The 26,340-nt window shown below is 41.9% G+C and overlaps 1 protein-coding gene and 1 long non-coding RNA gene across 5 annotated transcripts in view; one reads left to right on the forward strand and one right to left on the reverse strand.

Annotated features, from left to right (window-relative positions):
- The window catches only part of MEIS1 (Meis homeobox 1), a 135,166-nt gene extending 133,714 nt beyond the window's left edge, over positions 1 to 1,452 (reverse strand). Inside the window, exon 1 of the mRNA XM_059659612.1 lies at positions 1,349 to 1,452. The gene's annotated coding sequence lies outside the window, so the exon portion shown is untranslated. The remainder of the gene's footprint in view (positions 1 to 1,348) is intronic.
- Positions 2 to 26,100, forward strand: LOC132213283 (uncharacterized). 4 transcript variants are annotated; one of them, XR_009447939.1, is made up of 4 exons: positions 2 to 1,358; positions 2,157 to 2,279; positions 2,927 to 2,947; positions 5,333 to 7,503. It is a non-coding gene; the product is annotated as an uncharacterized LOC132213283 (long non-coding RNA). The 4 variants fall into 4 exon arrangements; XR_009447940.1 differs by lacking the exon at positions 5,333 to 7,503 and adding an exon at positions 26,088 to 26,100 and having other exon boundaries at positions 3 to 1,358; XR_009447938.1 differs by lacking the exon at positions 5,333 to 7,503 and having other exon boundaries at positions 301 to 1,358; positions 2,927 to 4,646.
- The last annotated feature ends 240 nt before the right edge of the window (positions 26,101 to 26,340 follow it).

Consider the following 26,340-nt stretch of genomic DNA (forward strand, 5'->3'; position numbering starts at 1 on the left):
GCACAGACGCGGCCAGCAGATCCCGGCCACCGGTCTTATTTTCCGTATTCTTTTCTCTTCCTCCCCCTCCAGACTCTCTCCCCAAAGCCTATGCTTGAAATAAACTGGGAATGAATGCGGGGCAGGCAGTGGCGGGAGTTATTTTGCACGGGGCTCCGCGCATTGACTTCATGACTTTCCTCGAAATGATTGGGGTCTGCCAGTGTTTTTTCAGGGCGGAAGGGGGTGATGAGGAAAAGTACCGGGTTCTCAGAACTAAAGACTCCCAAGTCGAAAAGTCAAGAGGGGAGCGGGAAGGAGGAGCGGGAGCAAGGCTGGGAAAGGCTCTGCTAAGGAGTCCCGTGAACGTGGGGTGGGGATGGCTGGGGCTGTCTGCAGATCCAGCTTAAGAGGTTTTTGCTGTCAGAGGTAGACACTCGGTCCAAGGAGAGGAAATGCTTGCATTTTCTCACTTTGGGGGTCTGGACGCCCCCACCTCCTAGCCCTGGAGACCCCCCCAACCCCGGAGTCCTGCACGAAGTGCGAGAGGAAGGGAGGGAACAATGAGCTCAGAGCCGGGAATGTGCCCCCAGCGCCTGTTTACAAACACCAAGCTATTTACGATCTCGCCGGAAAGCGAAACCCGACGCGGGCTCGGAGCAGCCCCGACCTCGCGGGCGGAGCCGGGCCCAGGCGCCGCGGGGAGGGCGGCTCTTTCTCCGATCCTCTCCGGGCGGAGCAGCGGTGCGCCCAGGGCGCGGCGCAGCAGGGCCGGCGCGTTCGGCTGGGACTACGGCCGCTCCGCCTTTGTCTTCGAGGCGCCGAAGGGCTCTGGCTGATGCCGTGCTCGGGCCTGAAGGGACCCGGCGCCCTCAGCTTTTCCCCGGCGACGCCTCGCGCTCTCCTCAGCCCCTTCTCCTCCCCATCTCGCCCCCCACTCCGCTTTCCTGTCTCCAACCCGGCTCGGGGAAAACTCCCAGCGCCGAAGACATCCACATCAAAAGCTGAGGTTTCAGACAAAAAGCTGCCCCTGCCCACAACTCGGAGGCTCCAACCAGCCACTGATTTTTACTTTCTCCCTTTAAATACCTATTCTCCGGCTTTAAAAATTCCTTTTCTTTATTCTCCCTTTCTAAGCTTGCCCTTTATTACATTTGGTGATGTTATTTTCGTTTTTATTTTTTCAGCCGGCCCGACTCTGATTTGCCGAAATGGCTCAAGCCTCAGCAGCTCAACCCGCGGGCTAGAAACCTCACATTTCCAAGCTGGGCTCGCAGCTCGCTCGGCTCGGGGCAAGATCTTCTCCCCCTCCCTCCAGCTGAAACCTCGCAGAAAACTCCCCCTGCGGTCGACTGGAAAATGAACTCACCCAAATCTCGGTAGGCAGCGGTGGAGGAGGGCTCGGCCAATCAGGAGGCGCTCCCGCCAAGACGGCCCCGCATTGGCTGTGGGGAAAATCAATTATCAAATAATCGATCAGCAGGGAGCTTCGATCTGCCCGGAATGCAAACTGCCAGTCGGGATTCCCGCCCTGATGGTGGCTAAAAGGCTGACTTTCCCAAAGCAGCCAGCCCCTCGCCCCCATCCCAAACTACCCCGCCAGCTGCACAAGGAAACCTCACCCCAAACTGGGGGGTGGGGGTGGGGGTGGGGGGCATTGTTAGGGGGAAGAGTTGAGACAGATGAGGGGGCTCCTGTCCCAGAGATTGTTTGGAAAAGGTTAGAAGCTCTAAAATATATTGAGGCCAACTCTTAACAAGCGCAAAGTAAAAGAGAATTTGCTTCAGCCCGAGAGGTAGGGCTCGAGTTTCTATTAAGTGGGCTCTGGAGGAGCAGGGGGCACGGGGCGAGCATCAGACCGGAGATCTGGAATCAGGTCCCACCGAGCGCACGTAGCCTCCCTAAGCGACATCTATTGCTTCTTTGAGTTCTGTGCGCGAGTCGGCGCCGGTTTCCCCCCAGCAGTGGATAGTGGAGTTCCCATAAAGCCCAGCCGCTGAGTCTACCCAGCTTCCCGCACACCACTCGCTCCTCCACACGGTGCTGTCCCAGAGCCTCAGATGCGCTTTGCCTCCAAAGATATCCGAGTGTTTAAACCCCCGCCCCTAGAGTCCCTTCTCTCTCTCTCTCTCTCTCTCTCTCTCTCTCTCTCTCTCTCTCTCTCTCTCTCGTTTTAGGGTCTTGTACTTTTCTCCACCGCCAACATGTATACAGTTTCCTGGCACAAACGCCCCGCCACAGGCACATCACGCGGGAGGTGAATGAAGGCAGGCCCGCGTGTCAAAGCCAAGGGGATCCAGGTGACGTACCAGCGCCTATATGCCCCTGCCTGACATCGTCCCCAACCCCCTGTGAACTTGCAAACAGACTTTCAGGCCAAGATGGAACCTCTGGGTCTCAGGAAGGCGATTTCTCTGTTTATTTCTCTCGGGAAACTGCGCTGGCTGGGCAGGCAACACAATCCTTTTACGATTAACGAGAGATCCAAACTGGGCCGGCAGCCTGCAAGCCCTGTCCCGAACCCCAGCCCAGCGACTCTGGCCAATACCCGAGCGCCTTAGGAAGGCGGCTCGTGGGTGTAGGAGCAGGCCCTCCAGGCATGGCCATAGGGGGAAGCCAGGGGAGGGGGTGTCAAGCCAAACCTTGACTTGGGCGAATCGACGTTTATGATCTTTAAATGAAGTGTGAGGAAAATTGTGTAAGTATAATTTCACTCAGAGAAATTTCCTGCGAAATACATTTCGATGACTGTAGACTTTTAACAGCCCTAGGGGTTCTCCGGCAAGCCTTAGGTAACCAGCTTGGAGTTACCTCAACTCTGCAGCCACATTCTCAAATTTGGAAAAGGCTAGTTTGGGTGTGTGTGTGGAGGGGGGGGGGGGAAGATATATATATATAATTTTGCATTGTTGCTTTCTGGTAAATGTTTTCTTTTGTTTTCTTGCAGAGATGAAAAAAGAAAGTTCAGGTAAGTCACTCCTTTTCAAACAACCAAACATTTCAAAGCTTTTAGGAAGACTATTTTGCCATGATGTGTCAGATTACCTTATAAATGTACTTTAAAATACCTACACACAGATTTTTTTCTTAAAGAAATAGATAGTTTGTGTGTGGGCTTAAAGTAAACTTACTAGTTTTGAAAAGTGTCTTCTTCCTTCCCTCCCTCACTCCCGCCCACCTTTCCATTTATAACTGTAAACTTACTGCTACTCCTAGGCCTTTATAAGATTAATTCTGAACAATCAAGGGACTAAAACACTTTTACAGTGTAATTACAGTAGTACAAATTGTTTGCCCAAACCTCATTCTGGATAAGGATTTTACAATTAGCAAACAGTTATTACAGTTAGGGCTTGCTGAGAGGAATTGCTCAGCGGACATCTAGAGTTGCAATCTAGTAGCCATAAAAAGAAAAGAAAAGAAAAAAAACCTGCTGTAGGAGAGCAGCAATTAATCACCTATTAAAAGGAAAAGGTAAAGGGGTGGTTGTAGTAAACTACCATCCACCTTTATACCTGTGATGAGACAGCATGCATCCTTAGCTTATTCCAAACACTTGCTTTAAGGCAATAGCACTTTTACCTTGGGAAAACTTGGCCTAGTGAAGGGTTCTGACACTTGCCCCTGGTACTTGCACTTGGGCTTTCCGTAGTCAGCTTTCCCTTCCTAACCCAGAGGATCTTCCCATCTTCCCAAATAGAGAGAAGGAGGACTTTAAAGAGGCAGGCCGGGACCTAAGTCTCTATTGTTTACACCTTCTTGCAAGGAGGCATTTAAAGTAGGTGTTGCCCCTTTAGGCTGTTGGTACAGTCCTAAGTGAGAACTCCCTTCTCATTTTCTGTTCTTCAATAAGGAATTGTGCCTTTGGAAAGATCTATATCCTGATTTAGGCTTTTGTCCCCAAAAGTTCACACTCATGAATCAGTTCCAAACCCCACAGAAATTAAAGAGGCACCTCTTAGGGTAAAATGTGTGTGTATTTGCCAGCCCAGAATAAACAAGAGCCTGTTAATCAATAGAGTTTGGCAGCTGTGTTCACAGAATGATAAGGGTTTATCAACTGGCACCTAACTTTTAGATGCCTGTGAAACTGTTAGGATTGGTCTTGGTCTTTTGGTTGTCCTGGGGTGCAGTGGCTTGAGGCCCCGCACTTCAAGAACTTTCATCCTCCTCATCTCACCCCTGCATTAGCATTTACATTTCAAAAAACAGAACTCAGAGGCGGGAAGGACAGTTTAAAGAAAATAGATTTAAAATCTAGTAGAGATAATAGAGGAATGCTGAAGATAAGAGGCTGGGTGTGATAGGAGAAAGGTACCAAGAAGTCAAAGCTAATGAATGGCTTCGAGGAAACTGAAATAAACTATTTAGAGGTCTATAAAATGGAGAAACTTGGTTAGGTGATACGAAAGGGGGGTTAACTGAGGGGATTAGGAAAGACGTTAATCAAGTGCCCTAAAGCTGTAAGAACTGGGAGATTTGTTTACTGCATTTTGCTTCAGAAAACAAAGAATGTCTGGGACCAGTTCAGAAGTCAATGAGAGGTCAGCTTAGGCTCTCCAACTGTCCAAAGGAAAATACCTAAGTCACTATATTCTGACTGGATAATGCAAAAGTTAAGAAATGAAGGGTGGTTGGTGATGGTGAGGGCGGCGGCGGGGGGAGGGGGGGGGTTGTTTTCCTTACTATCTTTCTATTTCAAATCATTAAAACGCTTTGGTCTCTAGAGGGGGAAAAATTACACTGGTTAACATAATTACTAGCTCTGACATTTTCAGAAGTTATAGAGGTCTTTTATTAATTAAATGGAGGGCTTAATAAAATATTCCTAATAAAATTTATGGTTGTCTTAAAACTTTCTAAACAGTGCTATAAATTCTTTATAAAATTAACTGGGAAATGAGTTATTAGCCCACACTTTACCCTCCCCCCCACCCCTTCCACAGAAAGAGCGTCTGCAGAATGAAAAGGGAAATAGAAGCCTTTTAGTAAAATACAAATGTTAGCCAAAGTCACACATTGTTTTAGAAGAGGCAAAGTTTCGACTATTTCTAATGGCTTCATCCTCCAGTATATCCTCCAAAAGCTATTCACAAAACTTTTAGAGAATTTCTTCCCCCCTTCTCAGCTGCATATTATATATTCATGTATATCTAAGTCCATTTGAAATACAATGCTTAGTTTTCTGGATTGAGTTATATACTAACTTTAATAAAAAGCATAGCATAGCTGCATCATGCAAGATTCCAACTTACAATTTTTAAGGTTAAGATTGTAAATATGTTCTTTAGCCATTAGAAGATAATTAAAAATGAAATGCCTTGTAATATATGTCAGTTTAATTTCTTTAAAGGTAACTTTTAAATACATTCTCAATCATACTTCCCTATGAACTCCTCACTTACAACGGTGCATTATCTGAAGCAGCATTTTTTTGTGTAAGTATAAAAACTTTTTCCTATCACTACCTTTCAAAACCTTGGTGAGTTATCTTATGTTTGAGATACTTCTTTGCTTCACAGATACAGCACTGGCTGGCTGGCTGGCTGTTTAAAAGAAACAACATAGCCAAACACTCCAAATCAAACAGCCTTGGTGGATTGTTCAGCACTTGAAGGCTTGATCTTTTGTGCCGTCTACTGGACAATGGAAAAACTACAGTCTCTATGATTTAAACTTTTCTCTTGTCCAGTGTTGGGGGTGGGGAGTGGGTAGGAAGGGGGATGTGACTTGCTACTGGTAAATAATAAGAGAGGAAACGAGACCTAATTTAGACTCAGAGTACAGATCTTGTGACTTCAAATCTTCAAATCCAAGTTTAGGACATTATATTAACTATAGGCATGCCTCAACCACTTGATTAAGGCACAAGGCTAAAACCTACATTTTACACAACTCTGTGTGTGTGTGTGTGTGGGTGTGTGTGTGTGTGTGTGTGTGTGTTGGCTTGGAAAGAGAAAGAAAGATGGTGGGACAAGCTTAGCATCTCTGGAAAAAAAATATTGGTGGTAATATTTCTCACTTAGGACTGAGAATTGGCTTGACAGCCAAGTTACATGTATTTATTGCCTAGGTAATCCAGGATGTACAGGTTAATTCTTGGAATTTGGAACATGATATTGTTCAATAATCCAGAAGAGTACTTTCATGAGGGGAGAAATGAAATTGGTAATTAGAACAATGTTAGTGCAGTTACTTTTTGGCAATCTTGGATAAAAACGTGAAACTTCACTGTTTTCACTTGGAGACCACATGTGGGAAAAAGTGAGGGTGAAATTCACAGTCAGATGCTTTTATGTAGCAGAGGCTGTTTGATGTTCTCTTAAACATGTAAAAACATTGTATACATTTTGGTTACGATTTCAAAAATATTTATAGAGCTCTAGTATTATGGAAGCTTCATACAAAAAATGCATGGAGCTAACTTTGACCTCTGACATTGACATAGTTCCTGAATAACCATAATTATCACATAGACGTGATTTTGTGTAGGAAAAACATAAACAAAGCCCAATGCCAATGAAATATAGAGAAGTCAAGCTGATTTTGGTGGAAGAGCCATAGACTTGGGTACAAGGCTCTTAAAACAGTCCATCTGCTTTTCTGAAGTTAAAATTCCCTATTGGATTTTAATATAACCTAGTAGTGCATGACTAGTTGTTAGGGTGCCTTTTAATAATAACCCAATAGTGAAAAGGAGTCAGCTTTAGGGCATTTTCTTGCTGCATAAATATATTTCAATGATCTACTTCAAATGATGTGGCACTGTGTCAGAATGACGTTCACATATTGTATTAAATATAGATATAGCAGAGAATTGGGGTTGATGCCGACTCCTTAAAGCAGGGAGATTGCTTATGTTGCAGAGTAAAAAAATAAATAAATAAAACAGGATGCTTCCAGTTGTGCTGCAGTGTGGCGGAGGGGGTGGTGGGAGTGGTGGACCATGTCTCCTTAACTTTAGCATCATCAGCTGGACTGTGAAAGGTTATTTTACGAGATGCTGTTTGGATCCCTTGGTCCCGAATAAAGCAGCAACAACAGGGCTCTCCTAAGGATAGCTAGAAAATGTAGAAAATTCTTACGGGAACCAATTACCAGTACTCACACGCCTGATACATGCTAAGCGGACAGTGGAAGTACTGAGGGCGGGTGAAGGGTCTCTGGTCACCAAGTGCAAACATTTATCTTTGAAGCAACAGGATGGGCCAGACTGGTCATGATAAACATTCATGTTCCACTGGATAAAGGGGCATTTTTTGTGAAAACCTTCAGGCAAAAAAAAAAAAAAATCGTACTGATTGTTCGAAATTAATATCTTAACATTTCATTGAGCTCTCTAATGAATGGGAAGAACATCCGAGGCCTCCTGCAGCTCAGAAAGCATCCTGGTAGCCTGAGACCCAGCGAGGAACAGACCAGGAGCCGAAGGAGCCTGCTGAGTCGCTATTCACTTGGGGATATCTGAAAACATAGTGTTCCATGCCCTTATTTAAAAAGGAAAAATAAATATCGTATTTCCATGTCTTTTTCAAACAATTACCGTCAGCCTGTGGTATACTTGCTAAAAATCATGATGTTTCCCCCCAGGCGACTTATGCAAGAAAGGGTCCCTTTGAAAACGTATAACTAATGGGAGAAGTCGACTCTGAACCGCAAACAAATCGGTTCGCACTGAGCCACAGCCCCGAGTGGAGTGGCGCCCCTTCTTTTGCGCGTGGCCGGAAGAACTTCAGCGCCTCGCTGATGGGATGCCACTCCCGGGACTCTTGATGGAGCGCGATCTTTTCACAGCAGACCCTTCAGCTGCACTGTCCTTGTCGCCCATGTATGTCGGGGTGCCAGGTCCCTGCGCGCAGAGCCACCCAAACGCAGGTCCTGCCTGCACCCCACCCCAGGCGCCGACTTCCCGGCCTGAAGGGGGTCCCGGCAGGATACACCACGGGGGTGGGGGGGGGGCGGGGCTCTGCTCTCACCTGGCTGGGCGGTGGGGGGTTGGAGAAGGGGGGAGGGGCGGGGGGGGGAGTTTGGTTTGGAGGAACGTGAACCTCCCCGGGGACCCCCAAAACATCTGGAAAGAGCACATGATAAAAAGGCCTCTCTCCAGCCTGTGCCCCATCCCCCGCCCATTTTGACAACACCCTCTCTTCTCTTTGGGGTTCAGCATCTGCGGGATGGAGTGGGTCGAGCCGGGACTGCGCGGGGTGGCAGCGCGGAGCACGGGGACCCGCTTAGCGGAGCGGGGCGCCACGGCTCAGGGACACCGGCTTGTCTTCCGTTTCTTGGGGCCGAGCACCCGAGGGCGCCTTTCTCCCATCTGGACTTGGGGACTCCGGCTCACCCCACTCGCCTCTCAGCCCAGTTCTGGAAGCTCCTCGCCTCCATTCCCGGCCGGCTCTGCCCCGGGGTGGCCCTGAGCCTGGGGTGCCGCCCACTCCCCGCTTCCTCCTCCGGGCCCAGGTGTGCCCCGCCAGTGGGTTTGGGACGCGGGAGCCTTTGGGGACCCGGTCCCCGAATGCCCCCTCCGGCCGCGGCGGTCCCTGGTAAGGACTGGGACAAGCGCGCGTTTGTGGCCGAAGTTATTATTTCAGGTGCGCGGACGGGATCAGAAGCCGAGGCAGCCGCGCGTGGGGACCCGGGCGGTTCCTCTCCCGCGGGGATTCCAGCTGCCGCGGGTGGAAGGGCGCCCGCCCCGGCCTCTGCCCGCAGCGCCGCCCGCTCCCTCCGTGCGCCCCGCGCGCGCTCACAGCCCGCGGGGGGCCGAGACCCCAGTGCTCAGCGTGGGGGGCGGCGGGCGACTGGGGGTGATGTGGAGAGAGAGGTTAGGTTGGGAGTGGGGAAGGAAAGGAGAGAGACAGGGTGTGACAGTGACAGAAACGGAGAGAGGGAGGAGATGGCGAGTGGCAGAAACGGAGACAAAGTCGGGGACACTGGCCCAGAGGGAACCTGACCCAGCGCTGCTGGCCACCAGGACACGAGGGAGTCGCCTCCGCTCACGGCCTCACCAGGGACGGGGCAGCGCCCGTTATTCCCCATGCTGCTCTCTGCTTCCTGGGGAGCCTGGCTGTGGACTTTTGCATAATTGCATATTGACTTTCCTAACTAGTTCCGCAGAGCTATTTGTGCTTCCACACGTTCAATCACGAACAATTCCCTTTGAAAGGAAAAGGAGAGAGAGAGAGAGAGAGAGAGAGAGAGAGAGAGAGAGAGAGAGAGAGAGAGAGAGAGAGAGAGAGAGAGAGAAAGAGAGAGAGAACACTAAGGCTAGAGGCAAACACTACCAACCTCTTTCCAAATGTCTCAGGCCACCCCCAGAAATGACCCTCCAGCCTGCGAAGTGCCAGTCACTGGCACAAACATGGCAAGGTGATTGCTCTGTCTTGTGCCCACTTTTCACAGCCCCTTCCCCACCTGGAGAAACGGAGAATGTTAGGGTTAGGTGAAGGCATTTAGTGCCACTTGCCCATTTCATAGATGAGCAAACTGAGACCCAGAGGTTAAGTAACCTATCCAATTTCTCCTCTCTCTTTTGTGCATGTCTCAAAGTTCTCTTTTATTATATTCCATTTCTTTCTTTTTTAAATAAATCCTCACCAGAGAATATTTTTTCCATTGATTTTTAGGGAGAGTGGAGGAGAGAGGCAAAAACAGAAAGAAACATCGATGTGAGAGAAAGGCATCAATTGACCAGGCTTCTGGCCTGAGAAGGAGCCTGCAACCAAGGTAGGTGCCCTTGACCGGAATCGAACCCAGGACCCTTTGGCCCACAGGCCGACACTCTCCACTGAGCCAAACCCACTAGGGCTATCTATTCCATTTCTTAAATGAAATATATATATATAAAAGAAAGAAATCCCAAGCACAGAAGCAACCTTTCCTACCACATGTCTCCTGTTGGAAGCAGCTGTGTGTGAAGTTGATGCTCTTGTGAGAGTGTGGGGCTGGGTGGTGATTCCTCCCTCCTCCCCCTGCACCAACACTGACTCCAACACTGAGCCCTTTAGGAGAGCAGCGGGCAGGGAGCCGGCTGACCTGTGGAAGACCTTCCACAGAGCAGGAAGAAGGGGCAAGGACAGATAGGATTTGGTGCTGGTGGTGCTAAGGTCTCCTAGGGGTTGCTTTTCTCCATTCAACCTCCATCCCCCAAACAAACAAACAAACAAACAACTCAAGCCTTTTGCCTGACTTCCTGTGACTGAATGACCCTAAGCAGAAAGCTGGCCCAGGTCACCTCCAGGGCAAAAGTAAGGATGTTCAAGGCCTTATTTACCCCAGGACTAAAAACAACATCCCCTCTCATTCTGTCCCTCCTCAGCAGCTTGCCTTTTAAGGATGTGAGAAGGAGTTTCTGGGAGTCTAAACAGACATAATACCCCATCGGGATGTTTAGGTTTCAATTTTATCTTTGCTTCCCTGCGTCCCTCTGCAACCAAGACCCAGGCTTCGGAACCCTTGACGAAGACATCCTGTAACTTTGACGGGCAAAACACATTTTTGAGTAGCCACTTTTAATTCTGAAGTATTTCTATTTTTAGCTTCAAATTTTGCCTCTAAAATTAGTTATTTATTGCCCTCTTCTCCTCATTCCTTAATTACTTCTAGCCTTTCATTTGAAAGGTTTTTTCCCCCTTTATTTTAGTCATGATTTGGGTGTTTCGTACAGAAAACCTGCTTGTAGGCCTGCTATTTGCACTAATCTACACTTGTTTTAGTTTTTGAAAACTTGGTGGAGTTTCCTGACTTTTTTTTTTTTAACTTACTGAGTATTAGCAAAAATAAGCTAACACTCTTTGAGGTTTAAAACTTAGTAATGTGCTATGTCCTCGCCTCGTCTTTGTGATAAGCCCAGTGCATTTTTCTTATATACTTGTTGGTTCACGTATCTTTCAGTTGAAAATCTTTTGAGGAACACGGGCCTTTGTGACACTGCTCTGTAAGCTATTGTATTTGCAACTATTTAGTGATCGTAGGCTGAAACTGAAGAATGATTTGGAAGCTGTCTGTATTAGAAAAAGCTCTTTGCGGAGACCAATATTCCCAGCCAGGATCCTGGGTAGTGGTGGTGAGTGGTGGCAGAGCTGAGAGTGAGGACACTTGGGTTCACATATTAACGAGGTCACTGAGGCACCTTTGAAAAGAGTAATCACCTGCAAGATGAAACGATGACATTAATTTGTTCTCTAAGTATCCTTTAGAGCAGTGGTTCTCAACCTTCCTAACGCCGCAACCCTTTAATACAGTTCCTCATGTTGTGGTGACCCCCAACCATAAAATTATTTTCGTTGCTACTTCATAACTGTAATTTTGCTACTGTTATGAATCGTAATGTAAATATCTGATATGCAGGATGTATTTTCCTTGTTACAAATTGAACATAATTAAAGCACAGTGATTCATCACAAAAACAATATGTAATTATATATGTGTTTTCTGATGGTCTTAGGCGACCCCTGTGAAAGGGTCGTTCGACCCCCCAAAGGGGTCGCGACCCACAGGTTGAGAACCGCTGCTTTAGATTCTTGTAGTTAGTAATTCTGTTATAAAATTAGACAGAAAATGTGTAGCTTCCTAATGAACAAAAATATTTACTGCTAGGACATCACAATCATACCTATTTCAGAGTAAATACTAAAGAAGTTGATATTTTGGAGTTGGATTGGAGAAGGCAGTGCTAAAGCAATGTTTCTCTGCCTGGACTTGAGCTATTTACATCCAGCCTTAGGGTTTTTGCCTGATCTTAATGTCCTCTGAGTTGCCATTTCCTTGTTCCTTATAACAAAACAAAACACAACACTCACCCAAGATAAAACATAAATGTATTTTAAAGCGAAACTTTGTTACAGGATTTCTTTTGTAATTTTTCTAATGCAAATTACAACAAATGCACTAAGACATTTTAAGCAGTTTGCTTGGGTATAAGCTCCTAAATCATCTTGGCCTCGCTTTGGGAAGCAAAGACTAAGGACATCTTTATCTGTTCAATATGCCATGTTCTAAACGGGTTCTACTTTTTTAAAAAATTTTTTTATTGATTAAGTTATTACATATGTGTACTTATCCCCACGTCACCCCCCACCCCCGCCCCCCAGGCCCTCGGGTTCTACTTTTAAAAGGCAATGAGAAGAGAAAGGCGTGAACACTCATGATTAGGAAAAAAGCAACACACTCTAGGAAGAAATCGACACTAACATCTGACAAGTCTGCTTTGGTGTTTACAGTGGGATTGTATCTTGTACTTGTGACTGCAAACCTGTTGATATTAGTGAGCTATATAAAGCCTTCACCTTACAAGACAGCATTTTGAAATATAATCACGATAATTTTAGGCATTTGTAAGGCCAAAATGTATGCTAGTAATAAGCAATTTTTGAAAAGTATACTAGATTCCATACTATAAAAATGACAATAATTTCTCATTAAAAACTTTCCAAACACTGAAATCTGAAACTCTTCTACTTTATATTCTAGGGAAGGAAAATATAAATGCTTCTACTTTGGAGTTCTTTTTAAATTTATTCACTCTCAACTGACCCCTTTTTTGAGATTCTTCTGACAAGGAAATCAAGTGTCAGAAGAATTCCTTCGTACCTTCAGGCACTGTAATCTCCAGATATTACTCTCTAAGTTTGAAAATGACAATTTAGGTCTTTGTTGAAAGTTACACCTGAAAGAATTAAAGTAAGCAAAGAGATGTCAAAAGCATAGGATTATTTTTGTTACCATTAGATTTTGTCTGGATATTCTTTAGTGTGGTTTAGAGGTTAAAACACTTAATCCTTGCTCCACTGGCCAGGCAACTTTTGGAGGCACCTTTTCTAGCTCCCTGACTTCAATCTGCCTTTTCTTTGTAGCACTGCCCACTGAATTTGTGGGGCAAGAGGTAATTTAGACACATATTTAAATTCTTTATGCCTGATAGTGGTTATAGATATCAGCAAACCAAACCCCATTCGCTGAAAGCTTTTGTTCTACTTTGTTTTTGTCCTAAACATGGAATTAAGTTAAAATAATAATTTATTGAAACAACATAAACACCTGACCATCTTTAAAACCAAGAAAAACGAAAACCAAAAAAGCATTCCTTAGCACAACCAGAATGCTTAATTAAGAACTTAGGAACCACAAAGTTGAAAATGGATAGTTAGAACTCTTTTAATAACTGTCACTTTACCGTGATTCGGAACCGGTATCCCAGCACCACGAGGAGTGTGGTTGAGCTTCCAATGCTCTGGAAACCACTGCTCTGAAGGTTACACTCAGCCATGTTTAAGTTCCCAGCTATGTTGTGCTACTAGCAATCATGACTACCCGGGACCAACCACGGCCTTGACGTGACAAGAACTGAATGCCCAGCCCAGCCGGCCTAGCTCAGTGGCTGAGCATCGACCTATGATCGAGGAGGTCATGGTTACATCCCAGGTCAGGGCACATGCCCGGGTTGCAGGCTCAATCCCCAGCGTGTGCCGTGCAGGAGGCAGCTGATCAATGATTCTCTCTCATCATTGATGTTTCTATCTCTCTCTCCCCCTCTGAAAACAATAAAAATGTTTAAAAGAAAAAAAAAAAAGAACCAAATGCCCACAGCCAATTAGTTCTTTGCATTGTAGGTACAGAATGACTGTGGTTGTTTTTTGTTGTTGTTTTTCTCTTTGAGCCTTTAACTCTCTTTAGTTTTGTATTTTTGCATTTCTACGGTAGCTGGCCAGTACCCGTTTTTATCCAAAGCTAATTTAGACCGAAAAATATTACATATTTTCGGATACTCTAACCCACTAAATGCTTAGGGCTTATTTGTTCGAGATGCTCAACCAATGAGCCTGCCTCTGTGCTTTCAGCTTCTTACCCCAGGAAGGAATAGTTTGAAGTTGTTTCCAGATTCTCTTCTTTTTATTTGCCTTTTCTTTTCCTATGAGTCTGTAATTTAGTTCTGCTGACACAGTTGGTTAACCCCATCCCGGGGAGCTGATTAAAAATGCTTTCTAAAAGTGTCTATTCCTCTCGTTGGTATCCATCAGCATTTTTTTCCCGACCCATCACTTTCTTTTGGTTTGTTTATCAAAATCCTTCCATCCCAATCATTCCAAATGGGCATAGTTAAAAACCTCCCTTTTTAAGAGAGGGGAGTCCCGACTGCACCATAGCCAAGGTACCTCTGCATTAGGATGATTCCAGAGGACAGTAAATGGTCCTAAGAGTCTCTATCAAACCATTCATGTGCCAGAACAAATGGGCGAAGCCAGGCTTCTTCCCACCCCTGTGCCTGGGGACCATCCAGTTGCACAACAGATTCCCTTCTTGTGGAAGACTTTCTTGAAAAACCTGACTCGCCCTGACCAGTTTGTCTCAGTGGATAGAGCGTTGGCCTGTGAACTGAAAGGTCCCAGGTTCGATTCCGGGCAAGGACATGTACCTTGGTTGCAGACACATCTGCAGTAGGTGTGCAGGTTTAAAAACAGCTGATCGATGTTTTTAAATCTCTATCCCTCTCCCTTCCTCTCTGTAAAAAAATCAATAAACTATATTTAAAAAAAAACACACAAAAATCCCACAAACAAACTTGTCCTAGATAAGCTGAGGGAAGAGGTGCAGCGCCATTTACACACTTCATACACTGCGGTTAATGCAGATTCCAAGGCCGCCGCCACTGCTCTGTTGAAAACTTTTAAGAAGACACGAGGCCCACAAACTGTTTCAAAGTTTACCTGCTTTTTCCATGGTCACTGGCATTTTTTGGATGGTGACTAAAAGGCAAGTCTTTGCAAATTTCACCAATCCGTCTTTTCTCTCTGCTCCGCTGTCACGTTGCCCTTCTCACCAATGTCGCCATATGTCACTGCTCATCCTAGCCAATCTCAGGTCGACTGAAAGTGTTTGACTCACTTCTGCATCCTGTGTATCAATTGGTAAGACTTGGCCAACCTTTTGGTTTTACACTGTTCGTTTAGAGCAGTGTTAGCCAGGTGAAGTTAATTACCTGACCTAAACAAGTTTTTGATGTTCCGGGATAAAATTGGGAATTTAATTTTTGTCTCTAATTCAATAAAACTTTTCACAGTTTGCAAAGCATGTTCCGGCCTAATATCTTTCTTTAATCCCCCAAACCCTGTGAGAACATATTATGATCATCTCCATTTCGTAAGTAAAGTTTAAAGTCACACAACTGTTTCGGTTCAAAGGCTGTGTACTGAGTCATGGTAAATCTCTCCATAACTGGGCCATTTTATTATGTTAAACATTTTGGGGAACGGGCATGAGAAAAAAAAAGAGAGAAAAAGAGTTCTTTTGCTTGAATTTCTTTGTTCTTTTTTCTTTCTCTCCTATCATCCTACTATAAGATTAGAAATATTCAGTCTCCTGGAATACATCCCCAGCAAGTGTCACTCTTTCCAGTGGCCAGACATTTTGAACTGATTAACCACATTCCCTGGGAAATGTTTGCTCCCCTCTATTTCCAAGTTATTTGCTGTTGTGCAGATAATATATCTCTTTGAAAGATCACACTCAAAATTATAAATAGAATACAAGATTCTATAGAGTTATTATAGCTCTTTCATTCTACAAATATAATATTTGTTTTGTTCTTGTAGTGGATTTTTTGCATTTTAAAAAACGATATTATAGACATATATCAATTTATGACATATTATAGCATGGTTTTCAAGGAGACAGCAATTCAAACTTTCCATTTTAAAGAAAGAGAAGAACTGCTCTCAGGAAATACTGGTTAACCGGCAGGAGTCCTTTCCAGACACAGTTACCATGGGATTGAGAAGTATTTGCTAATTATAACAGTGCACTAATTATCTGCTTTTACATCTCATCTTTCTGTCTTTCTGTCTAAATTCACTTCTAATTATATGGTACCCTTTTTGCATATGACATATCTAACAGTATTGCTTTTTATCAGATAGGCTTTTTTTTTTTACTTGGAAATAAATATTAAAAGACATAGTTTCACTTCCAAAATATTTTCTCCTACAGTAAAGTGAACTCTTTGGATGATAGTTTGAATAATCTATCATATTAGGGGATTAGACATTTTTTATCTTCCAAAAGAAAGTAGCAAAAATGATCAGCCTTGTCATGGTTTCTTTTCTTTCTTTTCTTTTTTTTTTCTTTTTTTATAAAGCAGCTAAGCTGCTATAGTCACATTGCCCAGTCAGCATCATCACTGTTATTGTTGCCATATTTTCATTTCCAGAATTTCAAAAATTGTAATCGATGGAAAGATATTTTCAACATGGCGTAATAAAGGAAAGGTTACTGTGTCATCAGAGCCTATTTTCATGAGATTAATCTGTCACATGACTTGAACAGGTAGGCATCAAACAAAAGCAACAAAAGCAACAACAAATGTGATTTCCAAACTTGTATTTTGATTGCCCTGGGCTTGTTGAGCAAATAGAAACAGGAAGTGACTTTCTGTATAAAGGGAGTGAGTCTTGCTCAAATCCCCAAAGCAGGCACTTCCACCGGGGTGGGGTGTGCTTATGAATTGAGGGGCGCACATCTTTAGGACCCCTCAGGCTCTCCTTCCAAACACAGGCTCATGTGACAGCTGTTAGTCTGACTCATTTGTGGCTCTATGCTTTCTCTAGCTCCACTCCTGATCATGCTTTATTGATTATGAACTTTAATGCACACATATTCATTTTAATGTTTATTTGGTTTTGAAGAAAGCTTAGACAATGATTAATAAGCATCTAAAGAAACATCTCATAGAGTACTTGAAGCTTCTGCAAATACAAACAGAACTTGCTCTGCAAGATTTAAGGCGCATACAGATATGTGGATCAAGCAGTTTTAGAGCTCAGGCTCCAGGAGGGGGTAGAGGGAGGTGGGAGGGGCTAGTTGGAATGCAAGAGGGGGGGCTTTTATATGCATTATTTCATTTTGGTAGCATCCAAGTCTATTGAGGGCTGTTAATCAAATTAAAACTTTGGAGTTCCGTCTATCTTTTATGTTGAATTGTACTGAGCTGAAAACTCGGATTTTCCTGCCAGCAGTTTCACTTTAAGGGCTGGCCACAGAATCATTTACACCCATTCAGCTCAAGATGCTCAATTGCCCAGCAAACTAAGGGTGCAGTCTGGGTCTCCAGAGTCCTGTGGGACATTTTCTGCAACTAGAGGCATTTCAACACTGGGAGAGCCTCCTCATTATCTGGACAGAGGCCCCTTGCCATCCTTCCTATCCCTTGGGCCTGAGGCACCTCATCTAGAAATCAAGAGGACTTGATGCTGTTTTCAATATTCCTCCTAGTCCCGGTGATTTGTGAATTTCACATTTGAATCTGCTGGTGCCAAGTGTTTATAGCTGAAAGGAGGAGGGCAAACTAATTATAAGCAGAATTTCTCCAGATAAAATATCAGGGGCTCCAGAGAAATGATTTAAGTATTCTCTGACTCTAACAATCAGAAATACATTCCTTTGTGGCAATTATAAGATACCCTGAGAGACAAAAAACTTCTTGTTTTTGCTCCTACCATCTTAGTTATAAGTTATGCAGTGAGAACTTTCCAAAGGGGTAGGACAAGAGTCCCCATACCAAGTCACTGCAGATTGGGGATATTTTATTCCTGTTAGCTGTGTGCTTTGGAATAGGAAACTATCCCTCTCTGGGCTCAGTAAAATAATGTCAATACCAACTCTTTCAAAATGGTGTTCTGATGTTTAATCAATGTTCATAAATCTCTTCAAGATCCTTACGTGATAATTGTGACATAAAGTACAAGGTATTATTCTTAGAATGGGGTAATTTTATCCAATTAAATCTCCTCTGAGCTATCACCTGGGTAGGAAACACTGTTAATGACTTTGCAAATTACTTTGTACTTAAGTTTCCTTATGTCCCCCAACCATGAACAAAAGTCCCATCAAAGGGGACTTATTAAAATATATTTAATATTTGAGACTTGGATGGGACATTACACCGAAGAACAATATGTTCTCGTGCTGCACTAAGGGCAGGGCAGAAAGACCTAAATCTCTCTGAGGATGCGTCTTATACAATGCCATTAACCATCCTTGGAGCAGCTGTATAATTAATAACTGAACACAGCATGTCATTAATTTGAATGGGATCACAGGAGACTTTGAATTTTAAGCTAGGAATCAACTTGGTCTATGAGATTTGTCCCAGTTTCTAGAGACTGGATTTCAAAATTAATTGATGGTGGTTGCTATTTTAAATGCAGCCAAACAAAAAGTATTGCCAAACATGGAATTGATACACAATGTATACTAGCAAGCACTAGAAATGAGCGAGCTCTCATGTTTTCAATGGGTCAATCTAGACATTGCTTTTCATTAATTAATTAATGCAATTACCCATTTATTTATTTTTAAATATATTTTTATTGATTTCAGAGAGGAAGAGAGAGGGAGAGAGAGATAGAAACATCAATGATGAGAATCATTGATTGGCTGACTCCTGCGCGCCCCCTATTGGGGATTGAATACGCAACCTGGGCATGTGCCCTTGACAGGAATCGAACCTGGGACCCTTCAGTCTGCAAGCTGATGCTCTATCCACTGAGCAAACTCAGCTATAGCCCAGTTATTTATTGATTACCCATGTGCCAGGATCGGGATTAAAGAAGATCTAGAGAGATGTGGAAGGGTGGGGTTCTGTGGTGGTGTGTACCAGGAGGGGTAGCCACCATGGCCAGTTCGTGTATCACTTTAACCTCTGACTTTATTTCAGAAGTTTTTCTAGAGATCTCTATTGTCTTGAATGAAAATGGCTCCCCACCCCCACCTCAATCCACAGCTAGGGGCAATTCATCAAGCATTCCATGAACTTTTATTACATTCAAAGATAAAGGAGGCATTTCTGATAATTAACAAAGAAATGAGAAAAATGGCTCATATTTTAGGCCTCTAATTTTTTGAAGTTTGTATGGCAAGTGAAATGAGAGAATTCCATCACTTTTAGTGTGTGTAACAGCTTAGATATTTCAGTAATAATTGTCTCCTTTTCGTTTTTCCCCCGACCCTTTCTGATCATGATTTGAAAGATTAGATAAGCACACCAGGAAGTTAAAGATTAAATTATCAAAATAATACTGAAAAAGTAATGTTAAAGACAAAGAAAAAAAAAATCCATAATACCTCCATCTAAACATAGCTAAGAGCAATTTCTTTCTTCAGATGTGTGTTGTTATAGAATTATGTGCTTTGGCTTACCATTCTATTAAATCTTTTTTCGAATTATTACATACGTTTTGTATTCTTTTTTTTTTTTTAAATCCTCACCCGAGGATATTTTCCCATTGATTTTTAGAGAGTGGAAGAAAGAGTAACAGACAGAGAGAAATACCAATGTCAGAGCAACATGTTGATTGGTTGCCTCCTATAGGCACCCTGACCAGGGCCTGGGCCAGGGAGGAACCTGACCGGAATCGAACCCAGGAACCTTCCCTCTGCAGGCCGACATTCTATCCACTGAACCAAACTGGCTATGGCTGCATCTTTTTTTTAAAAAAAAAATTTATTGATTAAGGTATTACAAATGTGTCTTTATCCCCCCATTGTCCCCTCATCTCCCCAGTCTTGCCCTCATCCTCACCCCCTGTTGTTGGGGTCCATCGCTTATGCTTATATGCATGCATACAGGTGGCTGTACCTGTTTTTAATGTCTGCCCAATATTACAAAGCCTAGGTACACCATAATATATTAAGTACTGCTTATCTTTGGATATTTAGTTCCCCCTCCCCCCACTAATTGTAAATTAAGCTCCAGGGCATTGTTCTGGAAGTTAGAATACTAGATCTTAATAGAAAAATATTAATTTTTTTATGGCCCAGGCTACCTCCAGGGCAAGAGTAAGGATGTTCAAGGCCTTATTTACCCCAGGATTAAAAACAACATCCCCTCTAATTCTGTTCCTCCTCAGCAGCTTGCCTTTTAAGAATGTGAGAAGGAGTTTCTTGGAGTCTAAACAGACATAATACCTCATTGGGATGTTTAGTTTTAATTTTATCTTTGCTTCCCTGCATCCCTCTGCAACCAAGACCCAGGCTTCTGAACCCTTGACAAAGACATCCTGTAATTTTTATGGGCAATTACAACTATGAAAATACAACATTTAGAACAGTGTGATACTGATTCCGATATAGATAGATGTGAAATAAAATAGATCTGGAAAGTAAGGTAATCTCAAGTAATAACTGGGGTGTGATAAATATGGCATATCAAAGCACTGGGGGATACATGATCTTGTTAATAAACGAGAGAGAGAGAGAGAGAGAGAGAGAGAGAGAGAGAGAGAGAGAGAGGTGGGATTTTGACTCTATCCTGAAATTAATTATGGTCTGTGAACTATATAGCATGTACAATCTAGAAGCTAGAGAGGAAAAATTGCTCCTGGTACTTTTCCTTTGTTTGAAATTCTGTGCTTTTTTTATTAGTCGATCAATATTTGCTTCTCTCCTGTGGTGTTAAGGTCGATGCAGGGTCGACGAGGTCTGGTCTGGTATTGGTCTACTGTACCCTTAGCACATAGTAAATATGCAATAAAAATTTGTTAAATAAATAGATCAAGGATATTTGGATAAAAGATATATATTCTGCACTGTACAAAGAATCAAACCAAAATGAAAAGGTAACAAATTAAGGAGTAGTGGTTTGCAACACAGACAAAGGCTGATTTCCTCAACAAGAAATGTATCTTGAAAATTAGAGAGAAAAGGACCTATAATCTAATAGAAAAGTGAACATAAGAAGGAATGAGCAGTTTAGGAGAAAATGCCAAGTAATAAATACTCACAAGAGAAATGCTTGATTTCATCCATAATTAAAAAAAACCCAATGAGTCATCTCACATATGTTAATCTGATAAGGATAAAAAATATTAGGAAGACCCAATGTTGGTGAAAGGCAGATGAAACAAGAATTTTCATATATTCTTAGTAATTGTCTGAACTGGGAGAACATTTTGAGTCCAATGTAGCAGTATCTACCATGATTTTAAGTACCCATCCTTGAACTAAACTTTTAGAGAAGTTGGCTATTCAATAGATACACTTGCACAGTGAACTAAGGTATATGTAAAGGAATTTTTGTTTTAGCCTTGTTTTTAATAGAGGAAAAATATAAAATATAGAAAAGTTTATTAATAGAGGATTATTTAACTAAATTACAGTATATGCATAAAATAGGATGCTATCAACTATGAATAAATTAAGCAAATCTATATGCCGTGAAAGGAAAGAGGAGTATTATATATTCTCAAGTGAAAAAAGCAAGTTGCACAAGTATCATATGATTTCATTTAAGCAAACTATATATGAGTGTTCATAGAAAATGACCAGTTCAGTACTTTTTTCTTTTAAAAACATTAAAATTGATTGCTTTTATAAGAAAATATTTAAAATATACTGTCAACCATACAGATAAAATACTATATTACTAAAACTATAAATAATATTAATGTTTTTCCTAATTTTTGGTAAATGTAGCATTTACTCGAATTTTACTTTCTAATTTAATTTTGGACTCTGATTTGCATTGTGCTATTAGTTCATTTCAACCTACTTCTCTCTTGGAACCGACTGGTTTATTGCATATTACTTGTGTATATTGAATATAATAAACTACTTCTTTCACATTGTTTTCTGATGTCAAGGATCATTTTCCAAAAGTCATGAATCTCCTTTTTTTATACAGAAAAAAGTAAGTAACTTAATCATGCCCTGAAGCAATTACAAATATGATTTAAAGAGTTGAATATCTTTATTCTGGTTTCAAGCTATTTTTACTTCTATATAAATATAAAGTTAAATACTGCATTTAAACATTTAAAATCTAGTTTTTGATGCAGTTTTAAGGTTGAAATTTTCAATACAAAAAAATCTTACATTAAAAAAAGAATTAAAATCATTTAAAACTGGAATAAAAGATATATTTAAGCCTCTCCCCCTTTTTCAAATCTTTATTTCCTGGTAATATAAAAATCACATATTTTTATTTTCTTTTTAAAAATATTTTTATTTCAGAGAGAAAGGGAGAGGGAGAGAGAGTTAGAAACATCAATGATGAGAGAGAATTATTGATCAGCTGCCTCCTGTATGCCCCACACTGGGGATTGAGCTTGCAACCTGGGCATGTGCCCTGACCAGGAATTGAACCCAGACCTCCTGGTTCATGGGTCCACTGAGCCACCCTGGTGGACCACATATTTTTCTTTAAAGTTTTTTGTGTTCTTCTAAGGGAAATTTAAAGTAATGGAATTATATTTATCCACTATACCAGGTAGTTTTTGTTTATTAAGAGAGAAAAACCAGGAGATAAAAACAATGCAAATTACATTTAAATTTAGTTTCTAATCTTATTATTATCACTATCTATTATTTTTTCTATTGACGGCTTCTCTACAGAACTGAGAACCTAGGAACATGATTTCTATTGTTAAAATTCTAAAAGTTTCTTTTAAATATTCCACATTTATTAGCTACCTGAAATTTATCTTTTAGATTATTTCTTTACTCATTCAGAATCTATTTCTTTGGGCTTAACAGTGTTATTCAAATAGAAGAGTTTTGGAGGAGTTTACTATCTGTGGGCTGGAAGAATTCGGCAGTGACGGAACCGCATTGTACTACCTTCCTCCCATTGCTTGGAGGTTTCCCTGGAAGTGAGTGATTCCTGTGGGCTCTTCACGCCACTCGCGGCCCTCCTTGCCTCTGTCTGGTCTATGTGTGAGCTGTAACTCAACCTGGGTTCCCTCTGAGCTGGGGCAGCCAGGAGCTGTTGGAATCCTTTCATAGGATGAATCCAAAACATAGGATACATCATAGGATTTTAAAAAATGTATCTTTATTTTTTAAAGTATTACATATATCCCCCCTCTTCCTCCCATTAATCCCCTCCCCCCTGTTCCCACCCCCTCCCCAGGCCTTCATCACACTATTTATGTCCAGGGTTATGCATATATGTTCTTTGATTAATTTCTTCCTGCCCCCCACCCTCTGAAATTGGTCAATCTGTTGCATGCTTCAATGCCTCTGGCTCCATTTTGTTGGTCAGTTTATTTTGTTCATTAGAGTCAACACATAAGTGAGATCATGTGATCCTGGTCTTTCTCTGACTGGCTTGTTTCACTTTGCATAATACTTTCCAAGTCCCTCCATGCTGTCTCAAAGGGTAAGAGATCCTTCTTTTTTTCACAGCTGCATAGTTTTCCATGGCGTAACTGTACCACAGCTTTTTTATCCACTCATCTACTGATGGGCACTTGGGCTGTTTCCTGATCTTAGCTATTGTAAAGAATGCTGCTGTGAACATAGGATACATCATAGGATTTAGAAGAACAGCAAGAGGAGGCATATAAAAAGAGGAAGGGGAATCCTTCCCACCATGAAGAGTAAAAAATAAAACCTTGAAAATGTCAAATTCCTATACACAAACCTTTCCTATCTGAAAGAAGCAGAGAAACATGAGATCATAGAATTTTAAAGCTAGAAGAGCATCTCAGGTTAACCCTCTTATTTCGGATAAGGAAACTGAGTCCCCCAAAAGTTAACTTGCCCAAAGGACCACTCCTTTGGAGAGTAGCTAAAGCAGCGCTACTGATTTGTTAAAGTTGGTTCTCCTCTTTGGGAAGAGTAAGAAATGGGGATGGGAGAGGTGCAGTTCTTTGCTAAACAATTAAGCCAAATGGAGAAATAGAATCCTGAAGCAATTCAAGCCTTTGCTCTGCTTTTTATTCAAAGCATGACTCTCGGAAGGCCATGGCACTGTGCCATGCCAACACAGCCAAGGGTGAACCTGAGGAGGGGCGGTGAAGGATTAAAAGCTACCTAGGAAGGAGCAAGGGAGGACGATAAGGTTAAGCTTGATTATGCTAAGAGGGCTCGGCCCTCCTAGCTGGGACTTGTTTGTGGCCCTGACACAGGTCAATCCAAGGCTTGAACCTATAGCTGCTCCCTACATGGCACCAATATGATAAAAATAGAGTATAGCGAAACTAAAGCATGGGAGAAGGGGAAGGGTGTTTGGGAAGGTCAGTTCTCCTTCCCTCTTCTCTGTCTGCATCTATCAGCCTTCCTATTGCCTCGCTCCAACAATGGGGATGGGGGTTCTGTGACAGCAGGTCCTAAATTGTATCATTAGGCATATTTATGCACTTTCTAATCTAACCTATGGCTTTTCAATCTATTTAAGCACATTCTAGGGATGTCTTAATTTGCATGTATTCCATGAAGCACATTATTAGAGCATAGAATGAATCGTTGAAGTCATACTCTGAGTTCTAACCCCAGTTCTTGCACATATCAACTGTTTGACTTTGCTCAAGCTACCGAAACTGTGCCTCAGTTTCCTCATCTGTCAAATGGAGAGGACCATCGTTGTAGCCTCCACATAGGCTTGTTAGTAAGTATGCGATAATGCAGTAAATACTAACTCAATAAGTAACTTGATAACTGTTAACTCTAATTAATTATCACTCAGTTTACTTCAATTCCAGGAGCCCATAACAAACAAAAATAATGGATTCATGGAATCTATTGTCATTGAGCATGAGGAATGCCATTAAGGGGTGTTAGTGGGCTCCCTGTAGCAGAAGCAGTGAGACACCCTTTGTCAGCCCTCCTTCTCTTCATTCTACTCTATGAGTAAGGAGGTGGATTGACTTACACAGCAAGCACTGCCCTGCAAATGCACTGGACTTGGCCAGGAAACTTTATTTCCAGTTCCAGCTCTGAGTAAAGCTCTTGAACTTCATTTTATGTCCATTTTCCCTCGCTTGTCAAATGGCCACATGACATAATACCCACCTATGTACAGCATACAATTAAGGGCAAAAATTAGAACATATGTGTGAATGTGGGTTAGCAAGTATAGGATGGTTTAGAGAAATGGAGCTAAGATTATTATTATTCCATGAGATATTTCACTGATTCCTGGCTTTTGAGGACTCAGTGGGAGGGAAAGACCTTGAGGACAGGAGCATATGATAGAAGAGCCTCTCTCTCCTGAGATTACTGATAATAGTCAGCTGTTTGGGGGAGAAAAAAGATGAGGGAAAGATGACATCCTCAAATGTCTGATCCAGCTATTTTTGAAAATCACACTTTAAAAATATGGCTTTATTGAGATAGAATTCATTTACAATAAAGAACACATATTTAAGGTACAATTTTGATAATTTCTGACATGAATATATAAATCCATGAAACTATTTGCACAGTCAAAGCAGCAGGTATATATCCATCACTTTCAGTTTTCTCTTGTCTCTTTGTAATTCCTTCCTGACCCCACAGAACCACTGATCTACCTTCTGTTGCTATATATTAGTTTGCAATTTAAATACTTTTATGTAAATGGAATCACATATTGTGTCCCTTTTTTGATCGGATATTTCATAGGGTATAATTATTTTGAGGCTCCTCCATATCATTATGTGTAGCTTCAATCATTTATTCCTTTGTATTGATGAGTAGTGTTCCTATACAACATCTTGTTTATCCATTCACCTGATGATGGGAGTTGGGGTTGTTTCCAGTTTGGGGGTATGATAAATAAAGTTGCTCTAAACATTTGTGTAAAGGTCTTTTTATAGTCATATGCTTTCATTCCTCTTGGGTAAATACCTAGGAGTGGAATGGCTGCATCATATGGTATGTTGATGTTTAACTTTTTAGAAAACAGCCAAACTATTTGCTTAAGACGTTATTTCATTTTCCATTTCCACCAGAAGAGTCTGAGAGCTCAGGCTTCTCCAGATCCTACTCAACACTTGGTACTTTCAATCTTTAAAATTTTGTTTTTCTACTATATTATAGTGTTATCTCATTGTGGTTTTAATTTGCATTTCCATAATTCAAGATATTGAACATTTTTTCATGTGCTTATTGGCTATTTGTGTATCTTAATTGGAGAAATGTCTATTCAAATCCTTCGTACATTTTTAAATTGGCTTGTTTGTTTTTTATTGAGTTTTAGAATTTCTTTATATATTCTGGATGTAAATTCCTTATCAGATATATGATTTGCAAACATTTTCTCCCACTATATGGTTGTCTTTTTACTTTCTTGCTCAAAATTTTTAAAAATTGATGAAGTCCAATTTATCTATGTTTTCTTTCATTGTTTCTGCTTTTAGTTTCACATCTAAGAAGCCATTGCCAAATCCAAGGTCCCACAGATGTTTCTTCTATGAGGTTAGTAGTGTTAACTTTCACATTTAGATTTACTATCCATTTTGAGTTCATTATTGTATATGGTGTGAGATATAGATTAAACTTTATTGTTTTTACATTTAAATATTCAATTGTTCCAGCACCATTTGTTGAAAAGGTTATCCTTTTCCCACTCAATTGCCTTTGTACCTTGTCAAAAATCAGTTGTCCATATAC

This window comes from Myotis daubentonii, chromosome 12 (genome assembly GCF_963259705.1).
Source record: "Myotis daubentonii chromosome 12, mMyoDau2.1, whole genome shotgun sequence".
Lineage (NCBI taxonomy): Eukaryota > Metazoa > Chordata > Mammalia > Chiroptera > Vespertilionidae > Myotis > Myotis daubentonii.